At 45.6% G+C, this 18,258-nt stretch overlaps 1 long non-coding RNA gene across 1 annotated transcript; it reads right to left on the bottom strand.

Moving 5' to 3' along the window:
- Positions 1-1,082: 1,082 nt before the first annotated feature.
- On the bottom strand, positions 1,083-6,178 carry LOC132648118 (uncharacterized). The gene is made up of 3 exons (XR_009586500.1): positions 5,996-6,178; positions 2,565-2,806; positions 1,083-2,293 (listed from the first exon to the last, which is right to left on the bottom strand). It is a non-coding gene; the product is annotated as an uncharacterized LOC132648118 (long non-coding RNA).
- Positions 6,179-18,258: the final 12,080 nt, after the last annotated feature.

The following is an 18,258-nucleotide window of genomic DNA, read 5'->3' as shown; positions in this document are numbered from 1 at the left end:
GTTTTCCGATAAAATGGGCAGGCATTGTTCTGGGCCATTTTAGGGGCAAGTATCTCTCCTCCACCAAGAGACATAGCTGGGATTTCTGACATCAAGAATAACATCTCTACATATAATTAAGGAATAACGGGTAAGTAGACCATGAAAGCAATGTGCAAATGTCAGACAATGAAAACTAGCATTACTTTCAGGAGAAGAGGAGAGGGAGAAGAGACCAGGAAACCAAATACAAAGGGCAAAACAAATCCCTTTCAAAGATGAGAGGGCTCGAACCAGAATAGCAAAACAGAAGGTGTTTTATATAGAGAAATGTAATCAAAGAGAGAAGCGTAAAGGACAGATGTAAAACAGAGTGAAGGAACACTGTGCAAAGGAGATGGAGTTAAGGCCGGCCTCTGCCCCAGCTCCCAGATGTCTCTGCTGTCAGGATGATTCTGAGTGCTGTGAAGCCTGGTGCCCTTTGTCTGGCATCAACACAATCAGCCACGCCAAGCTGCATGGTATACGGGACTTTGTGGCCTGCTTTTAAAAACCCACATAATTGTCATTAAAAGTAAACATTTGGCATATGTGGTCACTTGAATGGAAATGCCCCTCCCCCATAAACTCATGTGTTTGAATGCTTGGCTCATAAAAAGTGGCACTATTAGGGGTATGGCCTTGTTGGAGGAAGTGTGGCATTGTGGAGGTAGGCTTTGATGTCTCATATATGCTCAAGTCTCGCCAGTGTAGCACAGTCTCTCCTTGATGCGTGTGGCTCAAGATGTAGAACTTTCAACTCCTCCAGCACCACGTCTGCCTCACACCGCCATGCTTCCCACCACGATGATAACAGACTGAACTTCTGAACTGTGAGCCAGCCCCAATGAAATGTCTTTCTTTATAAGAGTTTCTATGGTCGTGGTGTCTCTTCACAGCAATAAAACCCTAACTAAGACAGCATACTACTAAAATAGACAACACCTATCCAAATACTGAGAACAAAAACTAAAACTCTCTGCTTAATGCATGGCCAATGATGACATACAAAGAGACAGACAGACCTGTGAGATTAGTCTGCCTAAAACTATCTCTGTCCCAGGGAGAGCTGGATCATCTGCAGGCATGTACATGCATCTGGGAATTGTATTCACAAATTGGTTGTATCGCTCACTGTGGTAGAGATGGCAAACAGCTCACAAATTAAAAAAAAATCACTTCTTGTGGTAGACATTTTGGTGATATGACTGTCTTACTTCTGTAAGCATCCACAATAGCCTCACTGGTTCACCAAGCTAAGCTTAGGTAGGATTTTTCCTTTGGTCTGCCGTTGGTACCTCTCAGGTGAGCAGATCCCTGTTCACACTGCCCCAGGGAAAGTTCTTGCAACAGAGAGGTCCAATCAAACACACTGACACCAATTTTAAAACCCACAGTAAATCCTGGGAGTATTAAATTTGTTTAATTTAACTATATTCTTTTTCATTAGCTAAGTTTCATGATTGAAAAAAAGCTGAGCCATGTTGTGAAAAAGCAGCACAGATTTTTCATCTTGCTAGGTTAAACAGAGTGTCTAATTCATTAACTCTTAGCTGACTAGAAATGTGTCATAATCTCATCAATTTAACCATCAAGCTTTCTACTAGCCAATTACATATATTCTAACTTTAGAATTCACTTTTTAATTCAATAAGACAGGGCATTGTATAGTGTCACACCCCGCCCCCCATACACACACACCAAGGACAAAGGCTTGCTGTTTTTCTTCAAAGCCAAGGTTTGGCATAACAGGCCAAAGATGAAGGTTACTTGGCATTAGACACACTCCCAGGACCAGCTTGATGCATTTAATTAACACCAGCTATTCCCCAAGGAAGGTCGGAAAAGCTTTACCTGCTCTTCCTCTCACTCTCCTTTCCTCACGTGAGGCTCAACACATCCTTTGCTGGAGCTTAAAACCCTTGTGAAGGTCAAATAGATGCAGCTCATCACATTTCTGTGCCTGGAATCCCCACTTTATGGTGCAGCTTCCAAGGCCAGTGTGGCTGAACGCTTCTCCCACGCCCATCCTCCAGTCCTTGATTTGACGAGGAAGTCCGAGGCTGGAGTCTCTTTTGAAGCTGATCTTCTGAGGTTTCTACAACACTCAGCCCCTTCCATGAGGCCATCTGTTCAGGGTGAGCTCCTGCGGACTGCATTTCTAGTCAAGGTGATCTTACATGACAAGAATAACTCTAAAGAAACTTTAAATGGACGGACGTCTCCCCTCTAGATTCCTGGCCCTGCTGTTACTTGGGTTCTCTCCCATTTTGCACTGTTGAAAGGGAACAAAAATGTGGAAAGAACAAAATAAGGGAAACAAAGAGTCTGGGTAAAATGGCTTAGCATTTAAAGGCACTGGCAGCCAAGCCTGAGGACCTGAGTTCAGTACCTGGGACCAACATGGTGGAAGGAGAGAACCACCTCCTGAAAGTTGTCCTCTGACCTCCACAGGCATGCTATAGCACACATTCCTTCTCCCCACAAATAAATAAATGTACTTTTAAAATGAAAAATTAAAATAAAAACCAGGATGGAAATCTTACCTGTCCACTGAAAGGTAAGTCTTTAGTCTTATGTTTTAGGCCGTTTGGTCCCTCTTCTGTCTTCCCCTGACCTCACCCAAAGGTGATGAGTTCATTTGTCATGGTAGAAGGGTACACTGGCACTGGCAGCTTTGGTCTCTCTGTCTCCCTCTTGGGCTTATACATGAGGACTCAGAAAATTTTTTTACTGATCAAACTGGGGTCACACATCTTTTTGGTACTAGAGAGGGGGATCTCTTGGCCTAGAAGCAAGAGAAATAAAAAACACTTAGTTGAAGCAAGAGAACAAGAGAAGTCAAAAACACATACTTGAGTCGGGTGGGCATGCTTTTAATCCCAGCACTTGAGAGTCAGAGGCAGTCGGAGCTCTGTGAGTGAGATAGAGGACAACCTGGTCTACAGAGAAAGTTCCAGGATAGCCAGGAATGTTACACAAAGAAACCCCACCTCGAAAAACCAAAACAACAACAACAAAAACAAACAAGCAAAAATAAAAAAAAAACCCACTTCATTAAAATTGTACCTTAGTGTGTGTGTGTGAGAGTACATGTTGGTATGTATATGCACATATACATAGATATAGGTAGATAAATAGATGATAGATAGATAGATAGATAGATAGATAGATAGATAGATAGAGGCCGGAAGTCAGCTAGGGTTTCATTCCTAAGGAGTCATTCCCCTTGTTTTTTGAAACAGGGTGTCTTACTCAGAGCTGGGGCTCTCGGGGTAGGCTGTGCTGGATGGCCAGCAAGCACAAGGGGCCCACCTGACCCCACCCTCCCAGAGCTAGGATCATGAGCTTGGCCTATACTTGTACTGTGGATGCTGAGGATCGAACTTGGGTCCTCACCCTGTGCAGTGAACACTTTAATGACTGGACCATCTTCCTTAGCCCTTATGTTTTTTTAATTTTATTTTTTTAAAAACTGTATGTGTGGTACAAGTGTATATAGATTTATGCCTGTATACAGGTGTGTATATAAGTCCATATAGAAGCCAAAGATTGATGGTAAGTGTCTACCTCAGCTGTCTTTCACCTTGTTTTCAGTACAGGATTTCTCATTGATCGTGGAGATTATCTGTTTGGCAGGACTATCTGTTCCGTGGAGGAGCCCCTGTCCCTTCCTGCCTAGTGCTAGGATTATAGGCACATGCCACCATGCTCAGCAATTTTTATGGATGCTGGGGATCCAAACTTATGTTCTCACATTTGTGTGGCTGTGGAGGGTCCCTGTAAATACCCAGCTGGCAGAGTAACAACCTGTGTCAGACAAGAAGGAAATACAGTTCAATAGGATTTAGTTGGCTGGTGTTGGTTCAAAGTTCTAGAGTCAACACCAAGCAGTTTATTTTTTAGGCATTTAAGTACAGCACAATTTTGGGGAAAAAAATTCCTGGTAACAATGATCTCAACCCCATGTGCACAATAAAGCTTAAGGCGTGACTAAGTCAAAACCCTTTTGCAAATTGCATATAGTCCCTTCCATAAAGATGGGTTTTATAGCTTAAGAGCCTAGGGAGGATCGGGTGTGTCCTTCGTCATACAAATAGCAGAGAGGTCACCGAGCTACAAAGCACACGTGCCATCTCCCCTAAGGATGGCTTCTATTGGCTGAGAAACAATGCTCAGGACAAATAGCTAGGGAGGAAGAGTCTGGGATAGACATCACGGTTGGGAGGTTCAGGTGTGGCCTGGCCCTGCAGATAACACAGATCACCCGGCATTAACAACATCCACTCCCAGCCTTGCAGGTGGAAAACACGTATACAAGCCTCCTGTTGAAGAGACAAGCCTGCTTGCTTAATGTTCCCGGTTTTCCCAGTGCTCATGTGGCCACAAGGACCCCGTGGCCTCCACGGTGTGGCAAGCCCTGGACTGGCTCAAACATCTCCATGGCTCCTAAACTAAACTTGTAGAACTAGGTTCCTGCCTAACACCCACTGTGGAGACAGGAGGAGTTGCATTTCTTTCTGTCCCCCTGCCAAGTACAACAGAAGCCCTGGCCGTGGCGTATGGGAGACTTGAATGGCAGAGGCGGTCAGGCAGGCACCTGGGGATGCCACTGTGGCACGTTTTCTAAATCCCTTTCATTGCCTCATCTTTATCACATTTGGAATGGAAGAAACTGAAAACACAAAGAAGGTACAAAGAGAAAGGCCAACAGAAGCCTGTTTTCCCAGCTCAGGACCAGCCTATGACAGACAGGACAGCAAGAGACTTATACAATAATGGTCTACACCAGTGAAATCTGCAGAGAAAAAAGACTCTGCTGCCAGCTCCCCCATCAGCAAAGGCAGAGTGAGAAGCCTGTGAGGCAGGGGGACAGGGGTCTAGTGTCTACCAGAGTGGCTTCAGAGGTCAGCTGACAAAAGACCTCTGACAATATCCTGCCCAAAAGTAACATGGTTTTCTTTCCCTTCCCATTGGCTCTGTGTCCAAGGCAGGATTCCAGCATTGCCCAAGGGTTAGGAAGTCACTTCCCTGTGCCAGGGGAGCCATGACAGGGTATCAATGTCTGTCTAGTCAGAGAAGTGTAGGTAGAGGCCTGTGGGCTGCTGGGGCCCCGTCTTGCCCCTAGAAACCTGAAGCCCTTCTGGTGCCTGCCTCTATGCTCATGTGTGAACTACTAAAAATTGAGGCTTAAAAGACACAGAATCTCAAAACACGCCACCCCAAATAGAAAGTCACCCCTGTCATCAAGAACCAGGAAGACATTAGAGGGAGTGGAAAATAGACAATTAACAGATGCCAGAAGGGAGACGGCAGCCATGTGGACGTTATCTGACGCCAGAGCACCAGAGCAACACCACATGCCAGCAAGGGCACGCAGCATCCGCATCCCTCATCCAACGTCGCATCCCTCACTCGCCGCTGGCAGGAGTGTGAAGTGGTACAAGTGCTCTTGGAAAGGATTTGACAGCTTCTGTCAAAGACGGAAGGCAACCAACACATGACCCTGCCTTTGACTCCGGGAGTTCATCCAAGAGAAAAGAGCGCTCACGCTCACACAGAATGCTTATTTACCACAAGCTGTTCTAGAAACTTGCTTTGTAAGAATCTCAGACTGGAAAGAGCCCAGACATCCTTTAGCGAGCAAATGTCTGACGACTTGCTGAATCTCAATACCTGGTGAAAATGCATCTCAACCCAGCACAGACTGGAAGCTCTGGACGACTGTCGCATTCACCTCTGCCTCCATGGAGACGGAACAGGATAAGGCTAGAACCTAAGATCAAAGCTCTTAGCAGCTGTAGTTTCCTGCATAAGCTACTACTACTGTCTGTTCCTTTAACATAGCACATATATTCATCAAAATATACAATTTGATGAATATACAAATTCATCAAAGTATACATTTTCGCCTACCTTTCATATTTAAAAAAATACTAATTTTTGTGTATATGTCTGTGTGTGTATCTGTACTCACAGAGACCAGAAGAGGGCATCAGATGCCTGGAACTGGAGTTATGGGTAGTTACCGGCCCTCCAGTGTGGATACTGGGAGCTGAAGTCAGGTCCTCCAGAAGAGCAGTTTGTGTTTTCAGCCGCTGAGCTCCAATCCCAACGTGTGTTGACATGGATGGTGTTGGTTACTCTCTCATTGCTGTAACCAAATCTTCAACAGAAACAAAATAAGGATAAAAAGTTTATTTTGACTCCTTCCTGGCAGGGACAGCATGGCAGAGTTCACAGAGGCAGGACCATGCGACCAGGACTTGGCTGGCGCTCATCTCAGCATGCAAGGGTGCAGAGAGCAGGAGATTCTGGCCTGCGTCTGGCTCCCTCGACTCCCCCTCTTTTGTTCAGTCAGCATTCCAAGCTCATGGGAAGATTCCACTCTCTTTAGAGTGGTTTTCCCTCCTTAGGAAACCAATGTGTCTTCAAGTGACCCCAGCTATGCTTCAGATCTGACATGGGGAAACAGATTGTTATCATGGAGAAGAAAATAAGATCAGCAGAAATAAATTTTCCGGGAAGTCTACATGGGAACATCGGATATTTTGCTCTCTTTTCTTCTTCAGGAGTTCTTTGGGTTAATCAGTCATTTCAAAAACTATTTTTTTCTTTCCTATTGGTATTTTAGCCTTTATTCTTCTATTGGCTACTAGGTATTATCCATCCATCCCTTGCTTAATGTATAAATGATTGTTTTATCACTCTCCTGATAATATATTTTACAATACTTTAAATCTCTTTATCCACTTACCTTTGAGATATTAGCATGAGGTTTCATCTTTCTTCCTTTTTTCTTTTTGCTGGCTGTCAGTCAAACTGTGGGTCTTAAGCTTACTGGGCAAGCCCTTTCCCACTGGTCTGGGTCCAGCCCATGCGTTTTGGCTTTGTGTTTGAAACCTATGACACATTTTTTTTTAATGGCTAGTGATGTTTTAAAATCCACCCCTCCCTTGCCCAATTCACTGATTATTCTTGTTTGTACAGTGTATCCATCTAGGGTCACTTTCCTTCTGCTCCCAAACAACGTCTTTGGAAGGCCTTTTAGGGCCTGCCTGTTGACAACCTACTCTGCTGCTGTTTGTCTCAAAATGTTTCTCTTTCATCTTCATTTCTGAGAACTATGTCTGCAATGTGTGGGACTCCCCCTTGCCTGTTAGCTGTTTTCCTTAGCACTTTAGAGACTAGACTCCAGCGCCTTCGGATTCCTCCTGTTTGGGTTGAGAATAGAGCTGCCAGTTCTCTCCCGTGTCATTAAAAACAAAGCGATAACGAAAATCTTCTCCAGGGTAAACAATCTCTTTGAATCTTGTCTCCCATACACATAACTAACATTCTCTGTGCATTCTAAAGCTGAGAAGAAGTTAGCGGATGTTCAAATTAGAATGAGGAGTTTATACTAATTCATTAATTGTAGAAGATGAAAGACACACAGTAGTCATACTAATAAGCCATATCCTTTTAAATATTGTATGTGTACTAAATTATCTATTATATAAAGGCTCAGGTTTGGGTTATTTAAATCATTTCCTATTCAATTCTAAAACCCTCTGAAGTGTGAGGATTTCTGCCCAGGAACAGTTAAGAGCCTCCTGATTTAACTTACTGAATCCTAAATGTAACTGAAGTCGACCATGAATAAAAATAAAGAAATGCGGTGTACTGAAAGCATCCCCTCTCTGGGACCCTGAGTGGTTTCTGGTCTGAACATCTGTGACAATAGATTCTTAAAGGGGAAGAAGAAAATAATAGAGGTAGGGGCTGAAGCGAGGGTGCTTTTAGATGGCAGAAAAGGGACAGTTGGAATTTGCCCATACACACAAGTAAGGCGAGAATCCTCTTTCTGGGGACCCATGAGGAGCTTTTTTGCTGAATCCCTTTGAAATGGAGTGTGTGGTACAAAATGGTGGGGGATTCCTCCAGCTACATGGCAAGGTCTCTCTGCAGGCCCTCTTGTTCTGTCTTCTTTATGTGTCGGGCTCCTCAGGAGTCCTCAAAAGAGAAGTGTCAAGTAGAAAGGGACTTCCAACTCAGAGTTGGAGGATCTGGGTGTGTAAGGAAAGCAGATCTTGGGACAAAGAGGAGATCTACCACCTAAGAACTTGCTTCCCAGCACCCCAGAATCCAGCCTCCTTGAGCAAGTCACCTCATTTCTAAGCCTGCTTTTAGAATCGTTTAAATAAAAATTGTCCCACAGGGTGGCTGTGAAGCAGGAATAAGGTGATGACATGAAGAACATCACCCTAAATTCCATGTTCATCTTTTTTACTTTTACAGTACATATTCACTGAATTAATAGGTTTGGAAATGGCAGCCATTGACTTGCTGATGACCCCCTCTCCCTGCTGGGCTGGTAATCAGCTTGCCCTGGAATTGCTTTGGCAGTCCCTGCTAGAGCCCTTGACATCAGCAGGGGAAGCTTAATGGAGTCTGGCCTATTATATATTCCATGCTTAATGCTTACCCCGGAGTGAGGAAGGAGGGGAGAGCAGTGCTCAATCTTCAACAGCTTCCCAGGGCTATTGCCAGTTCTCTTGGAGAGCCATGCTCTGTCGAGGGCCCTGCCCTGCTTTACCTTCTCAGTCTTGCTTCACTACCCTTGTTCATATCCTGATCTCCTCGTGACCCAGGACCTGCAGCATCAGCCTTTCCTTGCCTTCCATTCCCTGTTTGAGCCTTGTAAGAATGGTTTAGCTTATTCATAACTGTCAGTATGCCCAGCCTTGGCCTTTGCCTCTGTGACTTAGCTGATACTGACATCTTACATCTCTGTGATGGTACTTACTTGGTCTTATTAGCTGCTTCTGTGTCGCTTTGACAAAAATACCTAACATTTACAGCTTAAAGAACGATGGTCCCAGAAATTTCCATCCATTATGGCAAAGAGGGCATGCAAAGGTTCATGGTAGCAGGATCTTGTGGTGGACTAGAAAGTAAAGAGTGACCCGAACCAAGGGTCAAACCTCAAGGCCTGATCCCAGAAACCTGTTTCTGCTAGCTCAGCATCATTTCCTAAGCGTTCGACAGTTCCTCAACACAGTGCCACCTGCTGAGAAACAGACACGCAGATTGTGAGTATGGACACACAGAGTCAAGCCGTAATATCTTGCCTCCGGCCTCTAAATGCTTATGGTCATCTTATAAGGCAAAGTGCATTTGGTCTGACTTAAAAATCCTCCAGTTTCAGCTCTATTTCAATGTATAAACTCTCTTCCAAAACACCACAACAACCACTTTGCTTTGGGCCTCTGCAGAAATCAAGAAGAGAGGCATATACTTCTAATGCACAGCAGTGTGGTATGAACATTCTCATTCAAAAAGGAACGGGAGGACTGCAAAGACAGGCCTGAAGCCCAGCCAGGCAGACACTACATCCTGTGTGTCCATCATCTGGAGCACACATTGCCACGGTGTAAGCTCTGACAAGCATTGACAGCTCACATTTTAGCCTGGCTGCCTGCTGCACACGAGGCCTTTCTCCATTACAAGCTCCCTCCGTGCCTACAGCTTGCCTGGGTACTGTTCATCCTTAGATTCACCAGAAGAACCAACTCCACCATTTTGGGGGCAATTTTAAGCAATCTTTATTAAATATTAAATACTGACCAAGATATGGACTTTGGTCAGTACCATTCCCCTGAATTTCTCACCTGAGAATGGCCTTGAGCCACGTGTTGCAGGGGCTTATAAGAACAAAGTTAGAGGCCACCATACTTTCCCAAGAAGCTTTGTTATTATCCCAAGAACTACAATTCCCAGCATTCCAGGAAGTTACCTGGTTCCTGGGCAGGTGGGGCTTACAGGTTCAGGGCATTACCGAACATGTTCCCCATGTCTGGCATCTTCAATGTTCTGGGGGCTCCACTGCAATTTGGGCTTCATCCTCAAAACTTTACATATAGCCAAGTTTGGGGCACTTTATAGGAAATCCAGCCCTATCACAAGTTACCTGGCCTCCTAAACTTTTCTTTAAAACTTGGCTGCAAGCCTCCATGTCCCTCTAACTCTTGTATCTCACGTGCCTGCAAAAACAGCAGCATGTGAGATACACTGAATTGTGCTGTGCTCCCAACTCAGCAACTTGCTGGACGTGGGAGGCTAGAAAGATGACATGGCAGTGAAGAGCACTTGATGCTCTTGTAGCAGACCTAGGTTTAGTTCCTAGCACCCCTATGATGCTTTACACTATCCCAAACTCCAGTTCTGGGGGATCTGAGGCCCTCTTCTGACCTCCACACGCGCCAAGCATGTACATGGAACATACATATATATATATGAAAGCACTCATACACATAAAATAAAAGGGAAACATAAAAAACACCTCCCTAGGCAGCTATGTTGAGTATGATAGCTCATCAGCCCTTTAAATGGAAATATTTTACTTCCTGGAGCCCACAGTGGTTGCAGTTTCACCCAGAAGGCACCTCTCTTGCCCTACTAGGAAATTCAAGGCTCCTTGTTAATGGTCCTATTCTCCTTGACAGCTGAAGCCACTTTGCAATTTGTAAGCTACTTTTCATGATCCAATGCTTTTTACCATTCTGCTCTACCATTCGCTCCTTATCCTTATTGCAAACCTAGTGACAAGCCGCCAGCATGAACCACAAAACAGTCCAGGTGGAGGAGAGCTCAGCCCACTGTAGGTGGCACCATCACCTGAGCAGGTGATCTGAGCTGTGTAAGAAGCTACCTGAGCACCAGCCTTGCAGTGAGCCAGCAAGCAGTATTCCTCCGTGGTTTCTGCCTTCAATCTTCTGTTTTGAGTTCCTGCCTTGACTGCCCTCAGTGACAGTGAGAAAATGACAGCCAAATAAGCCCTCTTCTTCCCTTAAGCTGCTTTTGGTCAAAGTGTTTTTTATCACAGCAACAGAAAGCAGATTAGAACAATGTCTTCTTCATCTTTCTTTTTTTTCTACTTCTCCCCTTTCCCCAGATAGCCAAGTATTCCCAGCACATCAGCCATTGCCTCAATTCCAATGATCAAACTTGCACATTGTCTTAATTACCAGGCTCATTTAACAGCTACTCTACAAGGCTTCGGTGGATAAAAGAAATGAGACTCGAGTTACATGAAAGATGCAGGACGTGGGGAATGGTAAAGGAGAAGTGAAAAAGAACACAAAGGCCAAAGAAACTATCTGCGTGTGCTCAAGCCATTTATGCACAGTAGGCCCAGCAAAAACAAAGTGGCACGTCTGTTGTTTAAGGTGAAATGAAATAACTAAAAATCTTCTGAATTCAAAATGAAAGAATAAACAGAAGTTTTGAAATTGATTATGAACAGAAAGCAAGAGAAATTAAATGAATGCAAACTGTGGCAAAATGAATGGGGCCAAAAGGTCATTGCCAGTTGCTGAAGGATGTAAGATTTACAGCGATAGATGAGACTGTAAATTATCTTACCTCTCAATAACATTACATCAAAATTAAAGGTCATATTGCTAGAAAATCAAGAAGCAGTCAGTAGAAAGTTAATGACTGTGCTAGACTGCCCTGCGGTAGGGCAGAGCTAAAGAAAGGACAGCTTTCTATGCATGTATGTTGAAGCTAATGTGCACAAAAAAGGCTGGAATTTTTAGCTCTTTACTTACAGAGGGCTGGATCAAAATACACATGGCTTCCCATTTGCTTAGGATGGGTCCATTTACAACATCTCAACTTAATGATGGTGTAAATGTGATCTGTGTTTATTCCTGGAGTTTTTAATTTGGGTCTTTGCCGGGGCCAGAGGTAAGGCAGACTGAGCTTCCCCTGCAGAGGCAACAAGTTGCAGCTGGTGAATTCCATAAACCAACCAACAGTGAATGCCCCAGCATGCTTTGCTGCTGGCCATGGCCTTCTGCCGGCTAAGTGCATGGGATACAGCTTTCGACATGCCTCTTTTTGAACTTACAGAGGTTTGCTGGGATAAGAGACCATCATTAGTCAAGGAACCTCTGTTGGTCAGGCTCTCTGGAGGAATGTGTTCCACAGGCTTGACTTGGATCGTTTGCTTACGCCTGCTTGGCTGTGTGGTGGGAGAGTTGGGGCTGGACAGAACTGTAGCAAGACTCACACATGGGGGCTTCGGGTTGGGTCAGTGAATAAAGGCACTTGTCTGGAAAACCGGGTGACCTGTCAAGCCCGTGAGACCCATGTCACCCATGTAAAGGTGAAAGGAAAGAACCAACTCCACAGAACTGTCCTCTGACCTCCAGGGACGCACATCATGCCACATATGCACCCCACATACATCACTGCACACATGCACAAATAACCATAACATTAATTTTTAAAAGATTAACGTGAAAAAAGCCAACTGGCAGAGGACTGAAAACTCACACCGAGAAGAGCCCACATGATACACACATAAGAGACGGTATATGCTGTGTGGTTGACTAATAAAGGATCTATCCCAGGAGTCCTGGCCCAGTGCTTCTGAGTGGATGCCCTTCCCCAGTCACTAGCCCAATCCTATTTCCAGGAGTGCTTTCCCTTTCTTAATAAATTCTCTCTATTACCATTTCTGTGCAATCCTTTGTCCTAGTATACAAGGACCTGTAGACATCAGCAGGAGCCCTGAGACTCAAATGTGTGCCTACCTCAGCTTTACTGACCAAACTCACACAATAAAAACATATGGACGGAAACAGAGTGGGCGACTGGAGACTGCTCAACACAGAAGAACCACCCCGCCCACTGACCATTCAGCTCGCCAAACACTACAGTGTCGGCAGTCGGAGTATTTTTAGAAATCCCAGTGATAGATGCTTACGAAGCGGAATGTATTGCTACGGGGGCAGTGATACAAAGAGGAATGTCACAAGGTCATTCGTGGAGGAAAACTCCCTGGGAAAACTTTAATTCGAAAGTAATTGTTTCCACCTCTCTCGCATTGAGTTCATGCCTTTGTACATAGCACGGAAGCACGGGTATTTCTTCACGGGGCTGGGGGCTGAGGGCTGAGGGGGACTCAATTATTGCTGAGGACAAGAGGGAGAGCGGGAGTGAATCATGACATCTCAGGCTTGCTCCACTGGAGGTGACCCACATTGTCATCTAGCCCAACCTCTCATTAGTGTCTTCAGTCCCTCTGTAGCATTCCTGCAAGGGCCTTGGTGGGCAGACCCTCACCATTCAGTGCTGTCTGTGCCAACCTTTGTAGCGCTGACCTCCGAGCACTCTTCATCTCTATTCTCTTCTTTCTACTTAGAAGTTGTAGCAGTATTTAAAAAAAAAAAAAATCCCTTTCACAAGCTAGAAGTAGACACAACAGCATCCATTTGAACAGGAAAATGCGAGCTAACAAATGGCTGGTTAGTCAATGGGAGGTGGTTCGTTGCTAAAAGCATGATACTGTGCCCCCAAGTAGTCCAGGAAAAGCAAGTGTGAAGGAGCAGCTTCCAGTTGAGGGTGAAGAGGGGATGACATTGGAGTTGGGGAGGTCAAAGCTGGTCTGGGCCTTGGCAATTCTAACAAGCTAGGATCATCCTATATACACCAATTAAGTCAAATAAGGCTGCTAGATAGATACAGGAGATTTGTTCGATGTGGTCACCCGGGGAAGAAGAATAAATGAAGAGGAGTGGAGGACACCCTCAAGCCCATCTTCAGAGACCAGACAGGAAGTTTAGGTTTAAACAGGGGGAAAGAGATATGCATTCCTAAGCAGCTGCGGTCAAGGTGTGTTTCCACTCACCACCGTGGTTAAACTGGAGTCCCTTTGATGACTTTTTCTTCTTCTAACCTGAGAGTCTCCAGGGAGTGCTGACTTAGGGTGGGGGGCTCATTGTTTCAATAGTCTGGTGGCCTAAGGTCGTGGCACAGTGTCTGTTTAAAATGTTCCTGCCAGGGCGTTTCCTAGAGTCCCACCCAGACACAGAGGCTGAAAATCAGAGCCATAGAGAGTATTGCTGCTGTGGGAATGTGGGGTGGGAGGAACATGGGGGAGGGAGTGTTGCAGGGGACATGGGGCCGATGCTGGGCTCTAGAAACAGTCACTACTGATGGAAGTAGTTGTGGGAAGGAACTGTCCCTGGGGCTGCTGGTCCTCAAAGCTGAGAAGTAGCCAAGATTGCAGTCAAACCATGACACTTCCGCTGAAAGCGGCATCGGGTCGCTTTAGCGCCCTCTGTTGAAACAGCCTAGCATTGCAGCTAGGAAGGAGCCTACAGTCTCCATCCTAGCAGAGCAAAGTAGGGTGGGGCCGTGGACCCAGGAAGTCACATGCCTGACACAGCAATATTTCTTTACTGCGTAAAGAGAACCAACATGAGCAGTCCATGTTCTTTCTCTTTTCTGTCTCTACATTCTTCAAAAGTCACCTTTTCATGGTCTTCCCTAATCCGATCTCTTTTCAGTAGTCCAATGCTATGACTAGGTCTCCCATTGACTCAACGCATTACATGTAGTGCTATTCCATTCCCACCTGACCTCTTTCTAACCGTGGGCTTTGCATAGCGTGCCGATTCCCAACATGGCTGAAGCACACTGGAACCCCAAAAATGTGAGCCCCAAGCACCCCTTTTTATAGATCAGTTAACTACCTCAGGTATTCCGTTACACCTATGGCTCTGGCGTGTCTGTCTTCTCTGGAAGAGTCAGAACTGTGGTGGAAAATGAAGTCAGTGTCTCTCTCCGTTAACGGGAGAAGGTTGTGTGTGTCTCTAGATGTGGCCTCATAGGGAGATGTTTACATAGAGATTTAACTAACGGTGAGAGAGGTAAGCAGCTCAGGGTGCCTGGGATAAGGCAAATTGCTTGTCTATGTTTTGATTCCCCCTGTCTGTGTATTTCCATGCACAGGGGAAAGGGTTTTTTTTTTTTAAATATATGTATTTTTTTAAAGTATAGATCGTGTTTAACTTGGAATTAATGTGATTGTTTGTGGAAGACATTAAGGATCCAACAGTTGTGTTTTTAACACTCTGGTACATAACTGGAATCTTAGGTCAGGGGCTAGTTTCATGAGAAACAGGAGCCAACTGGACATAAAAGGCCATTCTTGTAAAGGCTGAGACCAGCACTGAAGCTCAGCGGTGTGGTTCAGTCTCCTTTTATTAGACCAGGATTTCAGAGGCTTTAACCTGGGGCTGGAGGCCTAAGAAAAGTGTCTGATTTCTCAAAAATCTAAATTTTAGGACAAATACCTTGTGCTGAAAATAGAGCAGGCAGCAAAGAGCTTTCCTCTGCAAAAAGGCCCTGAACTGAGTGTTTCTGATGCAAAAAGACATTGTAAAGTGATACAGCATGCTCTAATCCACAAAAGGAGGGTATTTGAAACTAGAGTGTTTCATTTGGAATTAATAATGGGCATCTTAAGCACTGTGCTTAAACCCATTCTTTGTCCCATTGAGAGCTGGTACCAACAATAGTGCCAATGGCAGAGGAATTCAGGGCATCTGGGTGGACGGTGGGAAAGGGGCGTCCAGCCCCACGGTGCTGGACACGTTCATTAAGCGCCCACAGCAGCGTTCTGAGCAGCGATGGAGCACCGGCAGCTCGTGAAGGAACACGTGTAGACTTGGTATGTGAAGCCCAGGTGGAAGCCAAGAAATAAACACAGCTGCAAGACATTGGGCCGTGGTTACTTCTCTGCGCTGGAATGCTTCAGAACCGGTGGGAAAATGCAAACAGTGACTTATGCACGTGGTAATTATGAGAGCAGCATAGTCTGGGGCGTGGCTTGAGGCTTCCATGGTGCTAGATTAGAGGTTGTCGTAGCTCAGAGAAGCCATGGGGCACAGAAGCTAAGGCTATGGCTTTTAGGATGCCTCTCAAGAACATTCTAGAGCTTTCAAGTACCGCCCACATTTCTGTGGCCATTTCCTGTCTAGGAACAGACCTGTGGTCAGCCCCTTTCCACTGCTTGGTATGTTGACCCTTGCAAGAATCCTAGGTCACGTTTAAGCAATGTGAAGGCGAGACCATTTATCCCATGACTGATGTTATTGGGGTGATTGGGGACTGGATTTTTCTTCTGAAGGCTCTGGCTGCACATCTCAACAAAACTCTTACACTTTTGCACGACCCCAGGGTTTCTCCTGGCCACCTCACAATGGAGGACACCAGGTAAAGGGGTAAGGCCTTCTTCCTCCTTTCCAAGTGAGAACTGGGCTGCTCCCGTTGGCCTTAAAAGCCATTCCAGAACATTGTTTTTCTGGAAGCAGATCCTCCTTTGGGATGACCCTCTGGCTTCCGGGCATTGCTGTGATGTGGGGACGCCTGGCTCCCTGCTCTAGCTGGTGACCAGCACTTTCCTTTCATCTCCGCCACAGCTCTCCATGCTGAGTTCCTGGCAACACTGCGGAGCCGCTGGACTCCAGCCCTCCGCCTTTGTCAGGTTTGCTCTGCTCCATACTCCATCGTCTGGCGGACTTTGCACCTCTGCCTCTCAGCCTTTGCGTAGAAAAGGCTTGTTAACCTCATGGATTCATTACTTTCTAGTGACCAAACACCTGAAAGAAACAGCTTAAGAGAGAAATGATTTGTCTCACAGTTTCAGAGATATCAGCCCGTCATAGGGAGTGTGGGAACAGCAAAACAGATGGCAACACTGCAGGTTAGAAGCAGAGGAAGGATACCATACTGTTGACTAAGAAGCACGAATCCTCCACAGGGACTGGTGCCAGCAGGGAGTTAGTATCTGAGTGTGGAGCTCTGGTGTCAGAATGCAGAATACAAAACCTGTGCTGCGATTGTCTGGAGGAAGAATGAGGACTATGGTGTGCTAGTAAAGGTCTTGGCAATCAGATTTTGGGTAGTGGCAGTGGTGGTGGTGGAGTAGTGGGGTCGCCTTGGTTTACAGCCTGAACTGACTCTTCTAGTGTTAATGTTCTCCAACAAGACCACCAAATGCAAAGGCATGAAGAGGGTGCTGGGTATAGTAGCTCAGGCCAATAGGGTATGCTGAAGAGGGAGAGGCAGGGGAATCACTACTTTGAAGTCAGCCTACGTTAAATCACTGGGCTGCAGATATGGCTTGGTCATTAAGAGCACGTGCAGCCCTCTTGTAGCTCTTGCAGAGGACCAGAAGTTGGTTCCCAGTACCACCTGGGGGCAGCTGACAACTGACTATAATGCCAACTCCGGGTGATCTGAGCCGCTCTTCCAGCCTCTGTGGGCACTGCACTCCTGCGCCCAAACCCACACACAGGCGCATGATTGAAAATAATGCAATAAATCTTTTACAAGAAAAGAGGACAAGGGCGTGCTCCATGATTTATAATATTTAACGGCGAGACACAGAAATTCCATTATGCAGATAAAATGGAGGTAAACAGCCTTGAAGCAGAGCAAGTCTGCGTTAAAACACTTAGGAATGGGTTTGGAGTAGTGATATTGACTTTCAGTAAAATTTAATTAATTGTGTTTGTGTACCATTCATTCTAGTATGAAGATGAATTAGAATCAACTTGCTGGCACAGTTTCTTAAAGATGGAGGACTGGGGTGTGGCCTGACAGCAGAGTTCTCACCTAGCACCCATGAGCTCAGATCAGGAAAACAAAACTGCTCTATCAGAAACTTTACCCCAAACTGCCCAATGAGCAATTTTTAAAAGTGAATGAATAAGCTATTAAAACTCTACTCTAACAGGTTTGTAGCTCTAAATTATAAACCCGGATGAGTGCTGGGGCCTTTGGGTGCTCTCCCCCCCCCCCCCGAAGAAACAACTGCTCACAGAGAAAAGCAGGTCTCTCTGTAAGAACCCAGCCCCCTCTGCTTTCAGACCCCTTCCCAATGACTCCAAATGCACACAGAGCTTCTCAGGAAAGAAGTGAGGAAAGGTTGGGGCTTGCTTCGTGGAATCCTAGCAAGCCAGCTTAGTCCTCCTGGCTCGATTCATCTTTGGGCGGCCTGCTGGCTGTCAATGGTGCCATTTAAACCCAGCCGTGGGAACAGAACAGAGCTGGGAGCAGTCACATTTGTTATTATTTTGCTTTGTTACTTCAGAAACACTCACGTGTCCTCCTCCTCTTCCTCCTCCTCCTCTTCTGAGGCCAAGGAAACATGACGCCCTTCAAGTCCCAGCTGAAGGGCACTGAACTTTCACATAGTAGTGGCCTCTTCAGCAGTGGGTGGGGAGGGCCTGGCTTTGAATCCAATCTCTAGCCTGAGGCACTTCCATTAAACCCATTGTTTATTCATGAGCTGTTGTTTTTTTATTTTTTTATAAAATTATAAAGTACATCCTTTGCCGTAGGCAGGCTACATTATACACATTTACAAAGCAGAGAATCTCCTGTCTCAAATTCTTA

Source organism: Meriones unguiculatus, chromosome 15, assembly GCF_030254825.1.
Source record: "Meriones unguiculatus strain TT.TT164.6M chromosome 15, Bangor_MerUng_6.1, whole genome shotgun sequence".
In the NCBI taxonomy this organism is placed as follows: Eukaryota; Metazoa; Chordata; class Mammalia; order Rodentia; family Muridae; genus Meriones; species Meriones unguiculatus.
This window is presented reverse-complemented; position numbering and strand designations above follow the sequence as displayed.